The sequence below is a fragment of the Onychomys torridus genome, chromosome 5, assembly GCF_903995425.1.
Source record: "Onychomys torridus chromosome 5, mOncTor1.1, whole genome shotgun sequence".
Lineage (NCBI taxonomy): Eukaryota > Metazoa > Chordata > Mammalia > Rodentia > Cricetidae > Onychomys > Onychomys torridus.
Genome location: NC_050447.1, coordinates 57,482,417 through 57,502,546, shown reverse-complemented (window position 1 = coordinate 57,502,546; position 20,130 = coordinate 57,482,417). Strand labels below are relative to the sequence as shown.

Sequence of the window (20,130 nt, the reverse complement as noted above, 5' to 3'; positions counted from 1 at the left end):
CTGCAGAGACTTTTCTCTTATAAGGCAATTATTGTCTGAATCATCTATCTGCCCTGAATCTCCATCTATTTAAACCTTTCTGGTCCTTTAAAGTATCTCTCTAGTGAAATGCTTTAAAGGAATAAATTCCTGTTATCCTTCCAAAAAGATTTGGCTACTTACCCCCAAATCCAAAGAACAACTTGGCTCGGGTAACTCCATTTTATAAGTGTACATACTTGTAGATCATAAACACACATCTAGGGTCAAGACTTTGCCACAAATTGTTTTAGCCTGAACCCTGCTGCCTTATCACCCTCTTGTCCACACTGCTGAGGAAGCCAAATGGCAGCATTGGTAATAGGTTTGAAATTTTCAGAAATTTCAAGTCAGGACAATACCTTGTTACAGCTTGGTTTGGGCTAGGCTTGGGAAATACATACTATGGCATCCCTTATGTTCCAAACTGTATGGGGAGGTAGTTATTTATTGGTTGCAATGAGTATTGAGGTAGGTGAAGGCATCCTAATTATTGTGATTTGGGTCAGTTTTCTGTTCTGTCATTGAGCCAAGGTGGCTTCATACATGTGCCTTGTCCAGGAGAGCATCATGTTCAGACATTGTTTTCCTTGGATTTCTATAGCTAGTTGGAGATTAAAGGAAGGTGTCTGTAGTCAGGCTGACAGCATCTAGTTTTTTGTTTTGTTTTGTTTTTTTCTGCTGTCATAGGAGAATAAGATGGCTGTTTCTCAGGGGGCTGAAAATGTAGCCCACTCTCTAAATCAGCCTTTTGAAAAGTCCATTTTACCATAGACATGAAAGTACACTGATAGTCTATGAACTTGAGAGATCCATGTTACTTTCAATGCAGTGTCCTAATCCCTTGTCCTCCATGAACAATGTAGGTCACTAAATTGCAAACCCAATCCTGAGCGGTGAAAGACCTGTCATGTGTAACACATGGAACCTATAGAAGGTGTTGCATGGCAACAACTCAAACCTGTCACTCCTGTGGAACTCAGGTTTCATCCTGTCAAGTGGCTCCTTTTGAACCTTTCAAAACAACCGTTTGGACATGTAAGTGCATATGTCTGCCATCTAGTGGCAGCTATCAGTATAGTCTGTCTAACTTTTCCTAAAAAAATAATGTATTTTCAGAAAATTTTAAACTAGCCCCCATACTTAAGAGGTATGTGGAAGAGCACACAGACTAAGGATGGTCACACATTCAAGTGGCAACACTGTTCTAATGCATCAATTAGACACCAAGGAGATGAGCAATGCTCAGAAATCCTTTGTGGATACTAGATAGAGTAGGTCCTTTGTATTTCCATGAGGATATAAATCCCATGAAGCCAGAATCTTGTTTTTCTAATTTAGTCTCCCATCTCTAGCACTTAGAACTCTGCCAAACATAATTCAAAGACTTGGTAAATTGAATGAATAAGTGAATGGCTAGGAGGAACGCTGGAAAAAGACTGGCCTGTGGATAGCCTGTCTCAAGAGTCTTTTCTTACCACAAGAATATCTAAAAGTCTAAAAATAGGATGATGATTAGTTTTGTTTTATAAAAAGTTAATGATATACAACTTTATATTGAATTTGTGGAAAAGTAGTTAGTGTATATGATTATTAAAACTTACTCACTTAAAGGCGACAGTGTAACATAAAATACCTTGTATCAGATGGAAAAAAGAAACTATGTCCATGTTTTAGAGTCTTCATGTCAACAAAACTGCTGTTGTGTATAAGGCAATGACTATCTTACTACTGAATTTTTTGAAATCCCGCTGCTCACATAAATAATTTTTATATGCCCTTTTTCTGTCCCCTCTCAGAAACACAATCCTCTAATTTAGTGCCATATGCCAACACAAATGTGTTCTGTTGGGCTGGGGACATGGGTTAGAGCACTTGTCCAGCATGTGTGAGGCCCTAGTTCAGTATTCAGTGACACACACACACACACACACACACACACACACACACACACACACTCTGTTTATGATAGCTGCATGACATAACAAAAGAAAGTAATAAAAATGTCAAGAATAGCCTACATCTGAAATGCAGTTTCTGTTTCTAATATCTTGTGAAAATGGCTAGCCATATTTCTCAAAATATACATCTTCAGGTACCACAGTGTGCAATCTGATGGAGGAAGTTTCCTCTTTCTTTTACACCTAAGATCCGTTTTCACTTACTGTGCTTACATTCCACTGTGAGAGGGCTCTCCACTCTTCACAAGCCTGAGACACATTCTAAACTGAATGACTCATCTTACCAGGGAGAAGAGCTAAGCTAATGTACCCTTTGCCAATCCAGTTCTTAACCCTAACTCATGAAAGAATCTAAAATGTTTCTCTCTCTTCAACTTGTAAGTCTGAAATGTTAGCAAAGTGAGGACCATGCTAGAAGTTTATTCAGAATGCAGAGGTGCCGCCCCTGTCTCTAGTGTGATTCTGCTTTGGGATTTGACTTCAATCCCCAAGTCTTAGCCACCTATATGGTGTCTACCCAGTTTTAGAATTGTCACCTCTATGGTAGTTACTATCAATTGCCAGCTTCACAGGATCTAAGGTCACCTAGGAGACAATCCTTTGGGCATTTCAGTGAAAGACTCTCTAGATCGGCTTGACTGCAATGGTAAGACTCACTCACAAGATAGATGGCACCATACGATGGGATGAGGACCTAGACTACATAAAAAGGAAGAGGCAAACTGAATATCGGTATTTATTTCTGTTTCCTGACCACCTGCCTCACACTTATGCCACTATGCCTTCCCCAGTGATGGACTATGTCCCCAAACTGGGATCCAAAATGCAACTCTTCCTTTCCTGAGTTTGTCAGGTATTTCATTACAGCAAAGAGAATAGTAACTAATCCAATCCCAAATCTCTGAGATGGAGGCCTTTTTATTGTTACTGAGAACCTTCAGCTGTCAGCTATTTGCGACAGCTGACGATCAATTTAAAAAAATGACTACTTGAAAAATGCTAGCCATTAGAATCAGTCAGCAAGAGGAATAATTTGAGGAATGCTGTCAGAAATAACCACATCCCGAACATGTGAGGACCACCAGTGAAAAGTATCACTATACAGACCAAGAGCCAGCTTGTGAAGCTTTGAAGCTCAGCTGCAGAAATTCTGGGATTCTGTACACCAGCCACTGGGGCCAGTGGTGACTGATTCCCATTTCCTAATAAATAAGCTATTTTGTTAATACCAGGGTGCCAGAAAAACCCTTCACACCTCAAATTTCATCTTCTCCTCAAAAGGAACAGTAAAAGAGATTCAGTCAGTTCACAGAAGGAGTTCATAACACACCGGGAACTTCACTGGGGTTGAGCCTTTGGACTGCATTCATGAATAAAACACAAGTTTGTGATTTCAAAGCATCATTCACTTTAGTGAGATTTAACAAGATTATGATCTTGTGTACAGGAAAATACTGTGTTATTGACCTCTAACACAAAACGACACATACGGGTATATTATATATAGGCAGAACATTTTTTATTAAAGTCTGTTGGCTACATAGTACAACCATAGAACATAGATACCATTGGGGCAGAGTAGAAAACTTAAAAATAAGCCCACATATTTACAGCCAACTGATTTTTGACAAAGACCATCATTTAGCAGACAAAGGGCATCATTCCATTCAGCAAATGGTGTCTAGGAAAATTGAATATTTATATACAAAAGAATGTAATTGGTTCCTTGTACCATACCAAATCCAAAACTCAACTCAAAATATATTAACAACTTACACAAGAGACCTATAGCACACTGCTGGAAGAAAACATAAATGGAAAGCTTCAGGATACTGGTCCTGGTGTTTGAACTATGATTCCAAAGGATAGGTGATAAATGTGGGATTACTGAAATCAAACTGAAAGATAAAAAAACCACTTCTGCATAGAATATGAAACATCCACAGAGTATAGAGACAACCTACAGATGAATAGACAATATTTTCAAACTATGCATCTGTTAATATCCAAAATAAGTAAGAAACTCAATAAGTAAGTAAACAACTCAATGGGAAGATGGCAGCACAAGTTAAAATCAGCCCAAATATCTAAGCATTCCTTATAAGAAGACATACAAATGGCATACACAACCAATGAAACAATTTTGTACACAATAAACTACCAGGGGGAACAGATTAAAGCATAGTGAGACCTCACTGTACACCTGTTCAAATGCTTTTGCCAAAAAGACAAAGGAAAACTGTTGGTGAGGAGACAGAGGAAAGTGGATCCTTACACACTGTTGGTGGGAATATAAATTAAGACAGCCATTATGGGAAAATGGCTTCCTACATAATTAAACAGAGCTACTACATTGGTGATCCAACTATTGGTTCCATATTCAAAGGAAATAAAAGCAATGTGTTGAGAAGATTTATGCACTCCCATGCTCATCACTGCATGAGCTATGATAGACAGGATATGGTAACAACCTAATTTTCTACAGATGAGTAAATAGGTAAGCACAAAAGCCACATTATCAAGAATCATCTGGTATAGTACCATATTCTCTCATACTTAGCTACTGAGAGGGAGTAGATAGGTGGAGCAGGAGGGGGATACTACTAGTAGGGGAATATGGCCAGGTGGGAACTACTGCCCACAATACAGTGGAAGGTCCTAGGTTCAATCCCTAATGTGTTCCTGCTACACACACACACACACACACACACACACACACACACACACACACACAGGAATGCCATTCAGCCTTAAAAGGAGAAATTCCTTCACTTGCAGCTACATGAATGAGCTGCAGAAGGTCAGGTTAAATGAAATAAGCCAGGCACAGAAAGACAAACACCACCTGGAATCTAAGAAAGTCAAACTCATAGTGGAGAACAGTGGTTGCTAGTCGCTGTGAGGAGTGTCTGGAAATCTTGCTCAAAGGGTATGGCATTTCCAGTAGTCAGAATGGGTGATATCCAGAGATCTATCCAACTGCATGATGAGTCTGATTAATGGTCACATACAATGTATTATAAGTTTGAAAATTGCCACGAGAGTAGATTGTGAATGTTTTTACAAACACATTAAATATCAGGTGACTAATATGATAGCTTGATCTATTTTTATAACACTTCCATATTTCAATTCGTCATATGATACACTAATTTTAATTGTTAACTGTATACTTGAAGAGTGCTTGGTGAAATTCTAACCCCATAAAAAATGGGTTTTATGACATCATCATCCTCACCAGCACCATCATTACCTGTTCCTTCTACATTGATCTAGATATGGGTTCTCTGTCCATTGTGGTTTTGAATGGTTTGAGAAGTCCAAAGAGATCTTGTGGTCAATGTATCATTTTCTCTATTTTGTTTCATTTTAGAAGCATTTACTTAATCTCTATTTTTTCTATCCTTAACATCTAGTCATATGCCCATAGATATTATCTCACTGTATGTTTCTAAATTAACTTCCCCCAAACATGAGAATGATTACATTAAAAATGAAAACTGAAAAATACTAGGAAAAAAAAGAAAAAGCAATAGACTGAAAAATAGACAAAATTTAGCCACTATGATTGTGTGTTATTTTTAGGTCTGAATTTCCCAGAAGCCACTGCAAAATAGAAACAAAGATGGCTTAATTTCATTTTCAGAAAATAGCTTTCATTATCCCCAAAGAGGTTCAGTTTTTTTCCTGGTACTAAATTGTACAAGAAATACTGCTATCTTAGGGAAGAGATATCAAATAAACCAAAGAACCAAGTATTTTAGAGTTTAAAACATGGAGACATAGTCTTTCTATGATTTAGCTAATCCAAGCTGCAGCAATCTCACACTGATTCAAAACCATAACCTCTTGTTACCTTATCTCATTGTCTGCACTTTCATATCTTCTTCATTAGTCTTGCTAATACCTTTCGGCCACTCAATCATACATCTGCCTCCCTCTACCCAAGGAGATGATCTTTCATAGCTCTAACATGAAATATATTTGTTATTTTAAAGAAGACGAGTCTTAACTATGGTGCACAGGCTGGTCTGGAACTGTGGGGCTCAAGTGATCTTCCTAAGTTTCAGCTACCTGACTAGAGGAGAATACAGACTCATGCCACATATCTGGCTTTAATTCTCATTTTAACATAGTAGTGATGATCACTTATCATCATTTAGAGTTCTCCTCACAAATATTTATTTATGAGTTCTGTAAAAAATTTTTCCATAAATACTAATAACTTCACATAACATGTGAACACACAGTTCACACTGAACTTTGTTTTCATTCCCCTCTTATTTCCTTCTAAATTGCATAGTTTTGGTAAATATGTTAAAATCTCTGTTAAATATTTGTTATTTTTTTGTTTTAAGTTTGTATTCATTTCTGAAACAAAAATATGTGTACATACACAGGTGTGTTAGACAAATAGCTGAATATGTGGTGCTGGAGAGATGAGTCAATAGTTAAGAGCACTGGCTACTCTTGCAGAGGATATGAATTCAGTTCCTAGCACCCACATAGTGGCCCACAACTGTCTGTAAGTCTTGTTACAGGGATTCAGACACCCTCTTTTGGTCTCTGCAAGAACTGCATGCATATGGTGTCTAAACATAATTGTGTAGGTGCATTCATATGCCAAAAAAATAAAAACAAATCTTAAAACATTCACACACACACACACACACACACACACACACACACACACACATACATATTCGTAATTCAGAATGTGCTACAGTTTTTCATAGGTCTGAAAGGTGTGGAAATTTACATATTGACATAAAGTTAGCACTATGTGTGTTTATCACCTAACAGTATAATTTTAATGTCTTATCAAATGAATGATCACTCTCTCTGCATAAATCCATCACTCAGCTCTGCTAAAGGCCTAATACTAGCTTTGTCCTTCCAAGGCAGCATTTGTGCCATATTTTTACAAACCCAAACTGCCTTATGTAATTCTAGGAGCAGAGAAGCACTGGAGAAAAAAAGACATGTTTAACTGATAAGAAATTCAGGGAAAACACATCTCTATACTTTGAGACCATTTAAAAGGATGGATTTTTATACAGTTAAATCAGTCAATGTTTTGGAATGAACTGCAGTTTTTAAAAATAGGGTGGTAGATTCACATTTCAAATCAAGTTGCAAAACTCTATTATTATCAAAGGTTTGTAGAAAGTAAATGTTACAACATGTTTGTGTTAGTCAGCTTTCCATCCCTATAGAAAATACCTGAGATAAATCAACTATGAACAGAAAACGTCGATTTTTTTCCCTCATGGTTCCTACCCATGGTTCATTGGCCTGATTGCTCTAAGCCTTTGTGGAGGCAGGGCCTTGTGGTGGTACTATGTAGTAGAAATCATTCACCTCATGGAGGGACAGCAAGGAGAGAGAGGGGAGATTCTGCATGACAACACACTGCCAGTTGCCTAAAAACCTTTTAAAAGTCTCCACCACTTCTCAATAGGATGATGCTGGAACTAACTCTTTAATGCATGGGCCTTGGGGGACAAAGCAATACAGAAAAATGGTTATTTTCAAAATTACATACTTACAACATGTTCAAATTTTATGTGCTATATATTATTTATATAATGAGACACAAATAAAAGCACTGTAGTTACATATTTTATATGCAGATGTGCACATCAATCATCTAAGAGGAAGATTATACTTGGATAGGATAAAGGTGACATCAAATGAGGCATCTTAAAGATGTTATGTCCAGATATCTGAAATAATTTAAAGACATATATAAACAAACCAAGACTGGTGGATCAATGATAAGACTGAGATTCTGACAAAGTGCCAGTAAAAGAATTGCTAAAGAAAAGTGTTTTTTCATATAATCCTTCATAAATTGCTAAAATCTGGATTCCCTGAAGATATAAATGAGAGGGTATCCTTCTCAGTACAAGGACAGTGAAGAAATTACAGTTAAGAGAAAGGAAGCCTTGAGACTGAACCTAAAATGTAAATCATACAAGGGACCAAGATGGCTGATGCAGGACATTTAGTAATTATGCTATTGGTAGTTGGCAAGGATGTCAAAGACGATATTGGAGTTAGTATTAAAAAAAGACAAAAATTCAACTTCAATAAGAGAAATCTATACAAATGAATTGGAAAGAGAAACTGTAGTCAAGTAGATGATCCAGAGATCTTAGATATTAAAAGGAAGGTTCAAAGGGCTTAATAACTGGTTTTTCCTTAATGTGGTTTGAGCTCAGATGAGCCTCTGCAGATGAAATTGGAAATGCAAGTTTTCAGCCTCTACCCAGACCTCACGCATCAAAGTCTGCATTTCACTAAGTTCCTTACGTAGCTTGAGTGCACATTAAAGCTAGAGAGCTGATGAATCGAGATGCTGATAGCAGGAAAGGAGAGTAGCCAAGAACTTTGAGCTATGACTTGGTTGAGCATTAGGATCCGGTATCTGGCACAATGTGGGAGGAAAGGGGAGGAAATAAATCAAGATTATGTGAAAATGTAGGATGATCGTGCTGTTCATAGAAATGGGAGGCCCCAGGAGAGAAGCAGGAGGGGGAGGAAACAGAGGCCCCTGAGCAAGTGTGTCATGATAGTCCTCCCTTCTGAAGCTAAGTCAGTCTGGGGAGAAAAGAGAGTGATTCATGCTGAATGGGTGTTGGAAATAATGAATATAGATTACGTTGAGAAAGCACATGGTATAAACTGAGGAAGCAGTGTTGGAGAACCAACACTAGGCAAGAGAAAGCAGTGGGACACTCAGAGGAAGAAGAAGCAGGGTAGAGGAGACCAGGAAATGGAATGTCCTGACAATTAGGGGGTTTGCATATGTTGCTATGAGGCCAAGGGAACTGTCAGGGAAAGACTGCTGGTTTGTGAGTCAAAGGTTTTACAGGTTACTTTTGGAAAAAGACTTCCTATGATCTTCATTAAGATGGAAGCCAGAAGTCAGAGATTTTGTGTCAGGTGATGGTGAAATGTAGAGCAGGGTGAATGCTATCTGATTCTGCGTCTCAGTCTCATTGCTCTCTGGAGAGAGCCAGCATGTAGCATTCATTTCTTAAGGAATAGGCTGTTCTGTGAGATGACTACTGCCTATAGAGTCACATTGAAGGTACTTGCAGTGGTAAATCTTCATTGTCAACTTGATGGCCTCTAGAATCTTCAATGAAAGAACACTCTGGATGTGCCCACGAGGGATTATGTAAACTAGGTTAGCTGCCAGGCATGCCTGTGAGGGATTATCTAGATTAGAGAAACTGAGATGGAAAGGCCCACTGTGGATGGCATCATTCCACCGGCTGAAGTCCAAGACTGAATAAGTAGGAGAAAGAAAACAGCAAAAGCATTCATTGTTCCCTGCTTCCTGACTACAGAGGCAATGTGCCAGCCAGTTCCTTCACACTCCTGCCACAGGACTTCCTTGCCATGAGACCATGAACCCAAAAAGTCCCTTCTCTCTTGAGTTGCCTTTGTCAAGTTATTTTATCACAGCAACAGAAGCAACTAAGCCAGTACTCATTGATGATATCTGACCTGTTCTGAGTGATGGCTCTCAAACATACGTTCATTTCCTAATGCCCAGAAGCTATGATTCCTTGTTAGGCAGAACACTTGCTTAAAGTAAGAATCTTTGAAGGAAAGATTTTCTTGGGCTTTCTGGGTAAGCTGTTGATGCCATCACATGTGTAAGAAAGGCATGGGGCAGGAGACACACACAAAGAGGAGGAGGTGCTATGATCATATGGGAGAAAGTAGGGGGCTCAAAAGTTAGATTTAGATGGTGTACTTTTTCTAGGGTTTTCAGAGGCATTATGTTCCTACTGATACCTTGATTTCAGACTTTTGGCCTCCAGAAGGTAAGGGAAGACTCTTGTTTTAAGCTTCAATATCTAACATCATCTTCCATCTCTGAGAGGGATGAGAAGCTCTCACTTCATGTTGACCATGTAATGTTACAACTCACCCTAATTGTGTATTCAAAATAGGTACATCAGAAATAATGACATGAGCATTACAGTAGAGATAGCATCCTATGTACATAAGTGATAGCAGAGTTAGATACCATTGATAAATATCAATGTTTGATAGATGAAAGGTAGCTACTGATATGTAAATGAAAGATAGATTATATGTATACACACATAGACAGGTGATAGACATTGATGAAAAATAAATGATATAAAGTTATATAGAGAAGTGATATATGTATATATAAATAGATATCAATAACAGATGATAGAAATTGATGATAGGCAGGTGATGGCAATTATGGGGGAAAGAAGCTTTGAGTAAAGGGCTAAGTGAGTATGTACTGTTGACTTGGGCACAGCATCAAGGACTCTAAAGCCTCAGACCCATGGGACAATGGCAAAGCCTTACCTTACTCATCTGAGTATGAGTATTGACATTGCATGCAGAAAATAGCCAGCATGGCCTTCATCCCCAGATACTTACAGCCTGAGGACTTCTCTCCTACAGAGACTGATAACAGAGATTATCTAATCCTGTCCCTTTGATCCGGTTGTATAGCATAAACCCTGATTCCTTGTTCATCTGTATATAATAATTCTGCCTTCCTGTTCAGCTGTAAGCAATAACCTTGCCTCCCCATTCAATTCTATATAGTAAACACTCTAAGCTTCTTGGGTGATGGGTTTATCCAGCAGAGAACCCAGACCATCTGATTCCAGGTTCCTGTCTATGTGTCAGTTTGTCTTTTCTTTATTCCCTTGCCACCCCAGTCAGGTTCATTCCTGGAGTCATATTAGATGTGCCAATCAATCATTAAGAGGGGGTGCAAGGAGTGAAGATAAAGACAAATAGGTAGCAAAGACAAACAGATGCTAGATATTGATGGAAGATATAAATTTTAAGTGGGTAACAAATAACAAATATTTATGACTGGTAGGTAGGTAGAATTATTCATTTTAGTCAAACTAATATTAATTACATTTTACTTATATACTCTCCATGCAGTCAGCTTTGGAGAAAATTAACATAAATATCCCTGGAGTTATCCTTGGATGTCAAATGTAATACCAAAGATAGGAAGTTCCAACAAAATTAATAGGAGAGAGAAATGACTTGCAATTACTTATACAGAGGTTTTTCAGCTTCTGATAATTCAATGAATTAAGTAATAAATAATAATTTATAACAAGGAAAATGGAGTAACATCTGCACTCGGGAAGGCTGTAGAGAGTTGGTGGTCCTGTGTGATAGGAAGGACATGTGGACAGGGAGATAAGAAAGGAGAATTCCAGACAAAGTTATTCCACAGCTTCTCCATGTCTCCCACAGTATTCTATAAACATGATATTGCACTGTCACTCATGTGAGACAAAGAGGACAGGACATTATCTATGAGTTCATTGTTTTCTAATGCCACAGTTTAAGGGGTGTCCACAGAACACCAACAGTGTTTTCAGTTATCCATCTACGAACAACATGGAATATCACACAATAACTGCACTCACTAACACTTTTCTAATGAGCACACATACAATGAATCAACAGTTGCTACTGATTTGAAACAATGAACCCAAGCAGTACCTAGAATGACAGTCTGTCAGTCTGTGAGGTACTGCTGCATGACAGTCTTTTGGAGGTAAGCCCTGGCTTGATGGTACTTCACCCAGCTGTAAGTGAATGTGTCCAGGAGCGATGGTAACCAGGTTTCTGCCATTTGAGACCATGGAAGGGGGTATATGTCAGAGTGACAGTGCATCCAAGCCTACAGCCATATCTCCCTGTGATGAATCACCAGGCTCAGCAGAAGATCACTGGGACATTTCATGTCCATAAGTGCTGGGTCTCACAATTCTGATATGTGGTGACCCATCTCTGAAACAGGCTGACATCTGCTGCTGGTTTGACTCATCTGAATTGTATCTGCAGCACAGTTGTCAGAGGATATCTGGCCTGAGCCAGGCAGCCTTTGCTGGTGTAACTTCCTGTGGCAGAGGTGACCGAAGGTAGAGTATGTCATGGCTCAGCTGGTGTGCCAGATTTCAAGGGAACAGTGTGGGCAGGAAACAGGCTGAGGCTGGGCCTGAACAAATGACCTAATGGAGGATTAATTCGGCAGTGGATAGTCAGCAACTCAAATTACAGTGGCCAGGAGGGGTGTGGAGGACTGAGATTTGATTCTGCCAACAATGACAGACAAGGGGATTTTATTTTCTAGGTGAACTTGGCAACACAAGTCTCTAGGCAAAAGGTACTCTTACACTGTCACGACAGGGACTGTGCCTTACGTCCAGGGCTATGTCCATGCTGGAGCTGAATTAGAGACTGAAAATAATAGAATGAAGTCTTGCTCTGGAGAGAAGTCTTGGCAAGAGCAAAGCTGATTGTCAAGGTCATTGCTAAAAGTTATTCCAGGCAAAACATGAAGCCTAGTGCTGAAAAGGTGAACTGAAAACACAAAAGAAGCCTAGTCCTATGAGCTAGCAGCAAGACAAGAGCTCAGGATTAGGAGACCAAGGAACTGCTTAAGCCCACAAGGGTTAGAGTAAGCAGATGGAACTCAGACTAGATCCTTCTGTAGTGTGAACTGGTAAGAACAAGTCAAGTTGACTAGGTCCTGGAGGCATTTGGAGAACATAAGAGAACAGCAGGGCCTCAGAGCCCTCCATGCATCTTTTGGCATCTTGTCTAACTGTATGGCTGGTTTACTACCAATCTTCATATTTTTGGTGGTTTCAGGATGAGCTGGCACATTTGTGGAGAAGACGACAGCTCAGCATGTACTGTAGGTTGTCATCATGGTTGCCAGCATGGCAGACTGAAGCTGAAGTCTCTGTAGAGGAGGGCTAAGAAGGTGCCTGCCTGCCAGTCCTCCAGCCTCAGGAGGTTAGGGACAGGAAGCTCTAACAGGTGGAAGAATTTAAATTGCCAAACTGCTGGGGAGAGCCAGCCAGGAGAGTGTACACATTGCCAAAACTCCTGGGCGAAAGGCACACAATGGCCGAAGGCTGAGCTAGCAGTCACCCCATAGTGGCATTTCATGCTCTCTCTCTTTGGGAGTCCTGAGGGGTCATGGCTTCTGACTGTGTGCCACTGCATAGTGTTTCTACGTTTGTTCAAAAGACACTTCTGAGGCTGGGAAAATAGCTCAATCGGTAAAGGGCTTGCCTTGCAAGTAAGAGGACTTGGAGTTGATCCCTGGAACCCAGGAACCCAAGTTTCTTTTTGTTGTTGTTTTTGCTTTGTTTGTTTGTTAAATTCAGGCATGGTGGCATGCACTTGTGATCTCAGCCAGTGCTGGGGAGATACAGATAATGGGAATCAGAATACTCAAACGGGGCTTGCTGACCATTCAACATAGTCTACCTGGTGAGCCCCAGGCTAATGAGAGACCTTTATCAAAAAATCAGGTAGAGAGCACCAGAGGAATGGGGCTGTTCTTTGGCTGCTGTAAACATGTGCAAACACTTTCATTGAGACTGCAAACACATGCAGCTGCACATACATGAATGCATATGTACAAAAAAAACAAAATTATGCTTCTGCATGGATTCCATCCTTGTGCCAGTCTTGAGTTGTGGATGGGCAAACGTGATCGTCTCTAAACACCAGGCAGAGATAAAAGCTCAGGGCAGGCTTGCAGTCTTTATGTAGGACTTGTGTGCCTCCTTCTTTCCAACAGCTTGCCATGCCAATGAAGGTGTCCACTGACCAGGAATGCACAGTGCAAAGCACTCTAGAGAACAATAAGCTAAGTCCCTAAAAGGTACAGCTTTGGCTCTTGCAGGTTGTCTGTAAGGAACACACAGAGGAGCCACACGGAACACTGAATGATCTGGACTCAGGAGTCAGCTTTGTGCTGATCCATGGCCCAGGCAGCTTCCTTAACAGGGAGCAGAGTCTGTCAGCTATCTAAATCTAACCTCCACTTTGACTGGCATTTGCCTACTGTTAAACTCATTAGATGATCTATCCTGTCATGAAGCCAAGACTTGCCTTTGAATTGGAAAGTCCAACCCAAAAGGGCAAGAACCAGAACAGAAGTTCCACCAGACTCAAAGAATCTTCTAGTCAAATAAATAAATAAATAAATAAAGGCTGGTGCTGCATTTCATAAATACCTCATTTTGGGAAACCATATATATACTGTTCTTAACAATTAAGCACCAGGCATATTTGTGTATGCCGATTCATTTAAAGTATAAGAATAGTAAAGGGGGTTGGTTAATTATTTTGTCGGAACCATACATGCCTTTTAAAATATTTTTCTGTAAGGAAGATGTATTTTCAATTCACAAGCATACTGTGTGAAAGAAAATATTTCCAATTAGTCATTCTTCAAAACCATGCTGAGAATGCAATGGTATTAGTCATAACATACCATGATATAAAATTAGGTTTCATACATGAAGGGGAGCTGGGTCCCCATCTCTATAGAACTCTTCATTCATCCCTGGTGTAAAAGGCCACCACAGCTGCTCTGCATGTAAACATCCCCACACTACAAACCTGACCCAGCCTCTTCATCGTTACAGTGACAATGTGCAGGCCATTTAGATGTAAGCAACTGGATCTGCCAAGGCTAACAGCATTACTAGGCAAGAACACTATGCTGGCTCAAGAAGTAAGATATTTTCGGTAAAAGAAAGAAGAAGAAAAGAAAATATAAAAAAAAAATTCTTCAGAAAGCTTTGAATCATACATAACCTTTAAGTTTCTATTCTGTTTATTAACATGGATCCAAGAAATCCTATCGATGCCCATTACCCTTCCCCATAATTCATGTTCAACAGGTTGCCTGCTATTAAAGACTAAAATACGATTAAAAAGAGCTTGTATTCTCATATATTCTACCTTAAAATAACAATTTTTTCTTTTCTGTAAAAGATAAGCCATGAATTTTTATAAGGAAAGATGAAAAAGATGCATTTTAAAGAGCATTCTTGCTTCAGCAAACTCCAGAAACAAATACGTTTGAAGCAAAATTTGTCTATCCCTCTGTCAGGGGGAAAAAATGTGTAGTGAATCCTTTCAGATTTCCCTAAAGCTTGCAAGTTTCTTATATAAATTTTAGTGTCGATTTAAAACAAAACTAATCTTACCTTAATATGTAGTCTTTGTCTAAATCCCATCCAATTCCACATGGTTTATTCCTCCAAATTATACTTTTGACTAACAATAATTTTTTATGACAAAAGATATACACTCAAAAGTTTTTTTTTTAACAGATCTCCTTTCTACCTCATTTTCTTATTAAACTACCGAGTCCATTGCAATCATTACCCACTATTGTCTTTAAAAGTCTTACATCACTCTTACTTCGTGTTTAATTCACCCTCAAAACATTCCTCCCAGTCTAGGGAACCGTCCATATCAGATCTGCAGCCATTGTTTCTAACTTAGTAATTTATGTTGAAGTTCTGTGTTCTTATGGAAACCACTGTAGACATGACATGCCTTCTAGCCTCACAGTAGCTGAGTGCATATTAAGCTAACTGAGACAAACCACTTAAACATAATCTAAAGACAGAGGTAGCCAGTGGTAGATGTGTGATTCAGACTACACTGCTGTGGCCTCTGAGAATACACATGGAAAAGCAGGCATGACCCCAGCACACGTGTACTTCCTGACACCTGGCACAACAGGGAGCTGCAGGGCATTGCAGTTGAAACAGAAAGACTTCATTCTTTGTTAACATTCATCCAGGGCCACCCTGCACCTATGTATGCATTTATTCCAGGCTTTCCGTTCGCCTTTTCGAAAGGTATATCTTCCTGTAAGATCTCTCCAGCAAATCCACTAGTATTGTATGAAACACAGGAAACAGTGTTGAATAGTTCCTGCAGAATGAAAGCTTTCCTAATATGAAACCCTCTTAAGCAGGTTTTAAGAATATGTTCTGTTTTCAAATAGTAATCCAGAAAGGGGGGGATCTCTCTCTCTCTCTCTCTCTCTCTCTCTCTCTCTCTCTCTCTCTCTCTGTCTCTGTGTGTGTGTGTGTGTGTGTGTGTGTGTGTGTGTGTGTGCACGCGCCCGTGTGTGCGTTGGGGAATGGTACATTTTCTGTTTTGTTGAATTTCAGAGGCCAAGAGAAAAAGGAAAGATCTGTTGAAAGCTCACAGTAAAATGGTCAATCTCCCTAACAGCAGAGTCTGCCACCCTTTTGAAACCCTATCAACAACATCAATGGACCGGGTGGGTGGGGGGCGGAGTACATGCTTACAGACTTCGGACAGGTTCAAAAAACACTTACACTCAAATCAAGGTCTGCGTTTTTAAAATCAGTCCATATGGATGCGAGTCCCCAAAGCTCGCTTCCTCTGCTGCTTCCACCCTGCTTGCAAGGAGAGTCTCACACACTCCCCAGCAGGCAGGGAGGGCAGGGTCACAATTCCAACACGCACAGCGCGGAGTGGACAAGTGAATTTTACCCAGTTCGCTCAACCATTCCCCAACCTTACGGGTTAAAACCACGTAGAAATGAACAGGCTGCGCACTGTAAAAAGGTTGTGCAGGGAGCGAGAGGGCTCCAGAGAAGAGACCCTGTGTAGTTTAGTAGCCATGGCTAACCCAGAGTAGAGCGCACCCTGGATCAGTACCCTCTCCCAGGTCACAGGAGTGCAAAAATCGCCTCTTCACTCCAGAAACACAAGCCCAGCAGTCTCCCCTTGCTGTGAGGTTGGCAGGGGTCTGACTTAGCTCTCCTTAAAAAAACGGCGTTAAAAGGCACACACAGGACCCAGCACACGCGCGCACTGACACACAGCTCTGGATCACCCCTGTTTCGCATTTGGATCCCTCGTGCAAGGAAGAGAAAAAGAAGCCTAAGGGAGCTGAGCGGGCCGACCCAGGCGCTCCCTGGGCCACCGAATGCCTGTTCCAGTCCTTACCCAGGCGCTCGGGTGCCGCCACCGCATTCTCGACCCTGGGTTTCCGCGCTCCAACTCTTCATCAGATTGATCCCGGGTTCCCGTCCCCCCCCAAAAAAAAATTGACAAAAGCACCTCTCTTCGTCCCTCCCCAGTCCTTCCTACGGTCAAGGAAAACTTTTTCCCCCCTTCTTTCACCACCAGATAAGGCAAGAAACCGGGTCAGCAGTCGCCGCCAGCCGCTCTGCCCTGCGCCGCGGCGAGCACCGCGTGTCCTTACCTGGCAGCCGCCTTCCAGGTGGCTGTCCCACGCGGGTCCTCCGCGCCACCCCGAATCTCCGGGACCGTCCGGTCCGCACCACGGAACCTCGGCGTCTCTCAGCTCGGCGTTCCGAGACAGCGACTGTCCTCAGGGTCGCTCGTGCACCGGAGCCGCCCTTCTCTGCATTGCCCGGCTTCTGGGTGCAAGCGCAGCTGCGGCTCCTCCGGGCGGGTGGAGAGCGCAGGGCTCCCGGCTGCAGCCGACTTGGCCCGCGGTTGCGCTCCCGGGTCCGAGCGCGCTCCGCCCGCGGGCAGCTGCGGCCGCGCGTCACATGCCGCCTTTGGGCAGCAGCGGTGGCACCTGCCCGGGCGACCGCACTGGGGCTCGGTTGGTCCGCCCCCGAGTCCTGCGGGCCCCTGCGCTCCCCAGCCCTCTCTGATCTCGCCTTAAAAATTTTTTTTCACTCTCTTGCTCTCTCTCACTTTCCCCTTCTCGTTCCTTCTCTCTCTTTTTTCTTTATCTTTTATTCTTTTTTCCAAAAGCAGGCAGACGGCGCTCCAAGTGGGAGGAGATCTGTCCCTCCCTACTAACTCTTCCTCTGCCTGGTGGTGGCGATCGTGGCTACTGCTGCCCCCGTCCTCCTCCCCTTCCTCCTCCTCCTGCTTCTTCTCCTCCTTCTTTCGGTATAACACACTAGCTGTCTACTGGAGCCCCAAACCTGCTCCACTTCTGAGCATGCCCAGTGGCTGTATGGGCTCCTTGCTGCTCCCGGCGTGCAGGCTTGGCTGCATTCTCTGCCTGGCAGGGGTGAAGGGAAGCCGGTTGAGGGAGATCCTGGGTGCTTTTGGGTGGGATCGCTCGAGGCTGGGCATCGAGCCTGGGAGGGGAGCGTCCACCGACCCAGCGTAGCCTCACCTGCTCCCTAATTGAGCCCCGGGGCTTCAAGGGCGGACTTTAATCAGGTTTCATGTTCCCTTCGAAACTTGAAATGGGTTTCCTTCAGTTGCTTAGAAGAGTATGAAGAATGCGATTTCTTGGGCTTAACTTATGGATGAGCGAACCTCAATTCAGTGAAAATACATGACCTGGCTGGCAACCTTTCTCGGGGAGACAGGATGGTGCGAGTAGTATTTGAGATTTAGTGATAGTCTGTTTAGAGCGAAGTAGCAGAGGACGCCTCAGCCTGGCTCCCCAGAAGTTTACACTTTAGGAGAAATTAGCTTAGCGGAGCACCAGTGAAAACGACGCGTCCCTGGCATGTACTCATGCGCACACACTTTCTTTTTTTAAACTCAGAAAAATAAAACTCGTAGCCTCGCTAGATAGTTCTTCATTATTATTATTTTTTCTTTCTTCCTTGCTTCTCTAGCCCTCCCTTTCCTTGGTCTACCTTGAACTCCCATCTTGATCTTTCTCCCTCTCCCTCATGTGATGGGATTTCTGGCAAATCACCTAGCCAGCCTAGCCAGGTTTTTTTAAATTCATATACAACTCAAGAGGAATGTGAAGCTGGGAGGAGAGGGGATTGCTTACTATAGACTACTGTCACCTAACTAAATAAGGGCAAAGTGGAGAGCTGTAACGAAGTACTAGTACCAAGGAGACTGCCCCACAGAGCTATGTGACTTTTCTGGAAAGCATACAAAGAAAGATGATAGAACATTCTTATAAAGGCACATGCCTGTAATCCCAGGACTTGGCAGTCTGAGACAGAAGGACCATGAGTTCAAGTTTAGCTTGGGCTAGATAGATACACAGAGTCTGTCTCAAAAAACAAAAACCAAACACGTAAGAAAGGACCAACTCAACGACGTCTTTGGCATGAGGAAGCAAGGGGTGGGGGAGGAAGGAAGGGAGGGAGGGAAAGAGGGAGAGAAGGAAGAAAGAAAAGACTGGAAGGAGGGGTAAGTTCTAAGAGAGAGGGAGTTGGGGAGGAAGGAGGGAGAGGGATAAGGCTGAAGACAGCAGGGTAGAGGGATAAGGGAGGAGAGGGAAGGAGTAGGGTCTAAGACAGGAAAGTAGGGGAATAGAGGAAGGAGGGAGGGAGGGAGGGCAGGTGTGCACATTATGAAACAAAACTTCCTAATGTTAAAAGAAGCAAAAATAGTTTTGGGTTCTATTTAGATCAAGAAGGAAAAGAGAAAGGATAGAGATTTGATATGGAAAAGTAGCCAAGGAAAAGAGAGTGCTGAGTACAAATGTTCCACTTGAATCTGTCTTTTCTCAGTAGAACAGTCTTTAAGGGAGACACTACTAAACATTGCTCTTAGAATCCAATCCATAGGAAAAATCTGAATGAGAAGGTGTGTGTGTGTGTGTGTGTGTGTGTGTGTGTGTGTTTACTTGAGATAAGCATCCAGGTTCAGGTGAGTTGCATGCTGGATGCTGGAGTGATAAGCAGCCTTCCTATAGCAGAATCTTGTTCCCGTACCTTTCAGAGGGAAAGACCATTATGACCTTCATGGGTTTTTCAAAGTTTCAAAACAAACATTCAAACAGCATACTGAAACCATTTGTTTTAAGAACATCAGGGCTGGAGAGGCAGCTTAGTTGGTAGAGTGTCTGCCAAGCATTCATGCAGTCCTAAGTTTGATCCCCAGTACTGCATAAAGCATGGTGGCACATATCCATAATCACACTGGGGAGGTGGATCCAGGAGGATCAGGTATTCAAGGTCATTCTTGACTACACAGTTGGGAGGAGGAGGACAACCTAGGATACAGGAGACTCCAAGGTGGGGGGACAGTTGAATTGCTTTGATCATGTACTTGACTTTTTCTTGTTGTTATTCCCTGAACAATATAGTATAATAACTATTTACATAGCATTTACACTGTACTTAGTATTGTAAGTAATCCAGAGAGGTTTAAGAATGGAGGAAGATGTGTATGCCATGATACTTATGTAAGGGTCCTGAACATCTTTGGATTTTGATATCTACAAGGGTCTCACAACTAGTGTGCTGAAGATATTGATGGAAGGCATATTAACTGGTGAATTATAAGAATAGAATCTAACATCTGTGAGGCATGTACTATATCCTGTTCAGTGTGAAGTATTTTTTCC

The 20,130-nt window shown here is 41.7% G+C and overlaps 1 protein-coding gene across 2 annotated transcripts in view; it reads right to left on the bottom strand.

Moving 5' to 3' along the window:
* Chrm3 (cholinergic receptor muscarinic 3) overlaps nt 1–17,734 on the bottom strand; it is a 467,271-nt gene extending 449,537 nt beyond the window's left edge. Inside the window, exon 1 of one of the 2 annotated variants that reach the window (XM_036188620.1) lies at nt 17,083–17,734. The gene's annotated coding sequence lies outside the window, so the exon portion shown is untranslated. The remainder of the gene's footprint in view (nt 1–17,082) is intronic. The other variant, XM_036188621.1, reaches the window with a different exon arrangement.
* Nucleotides 17,735–20,130: the final 2,396 nt, after the last annotated feature.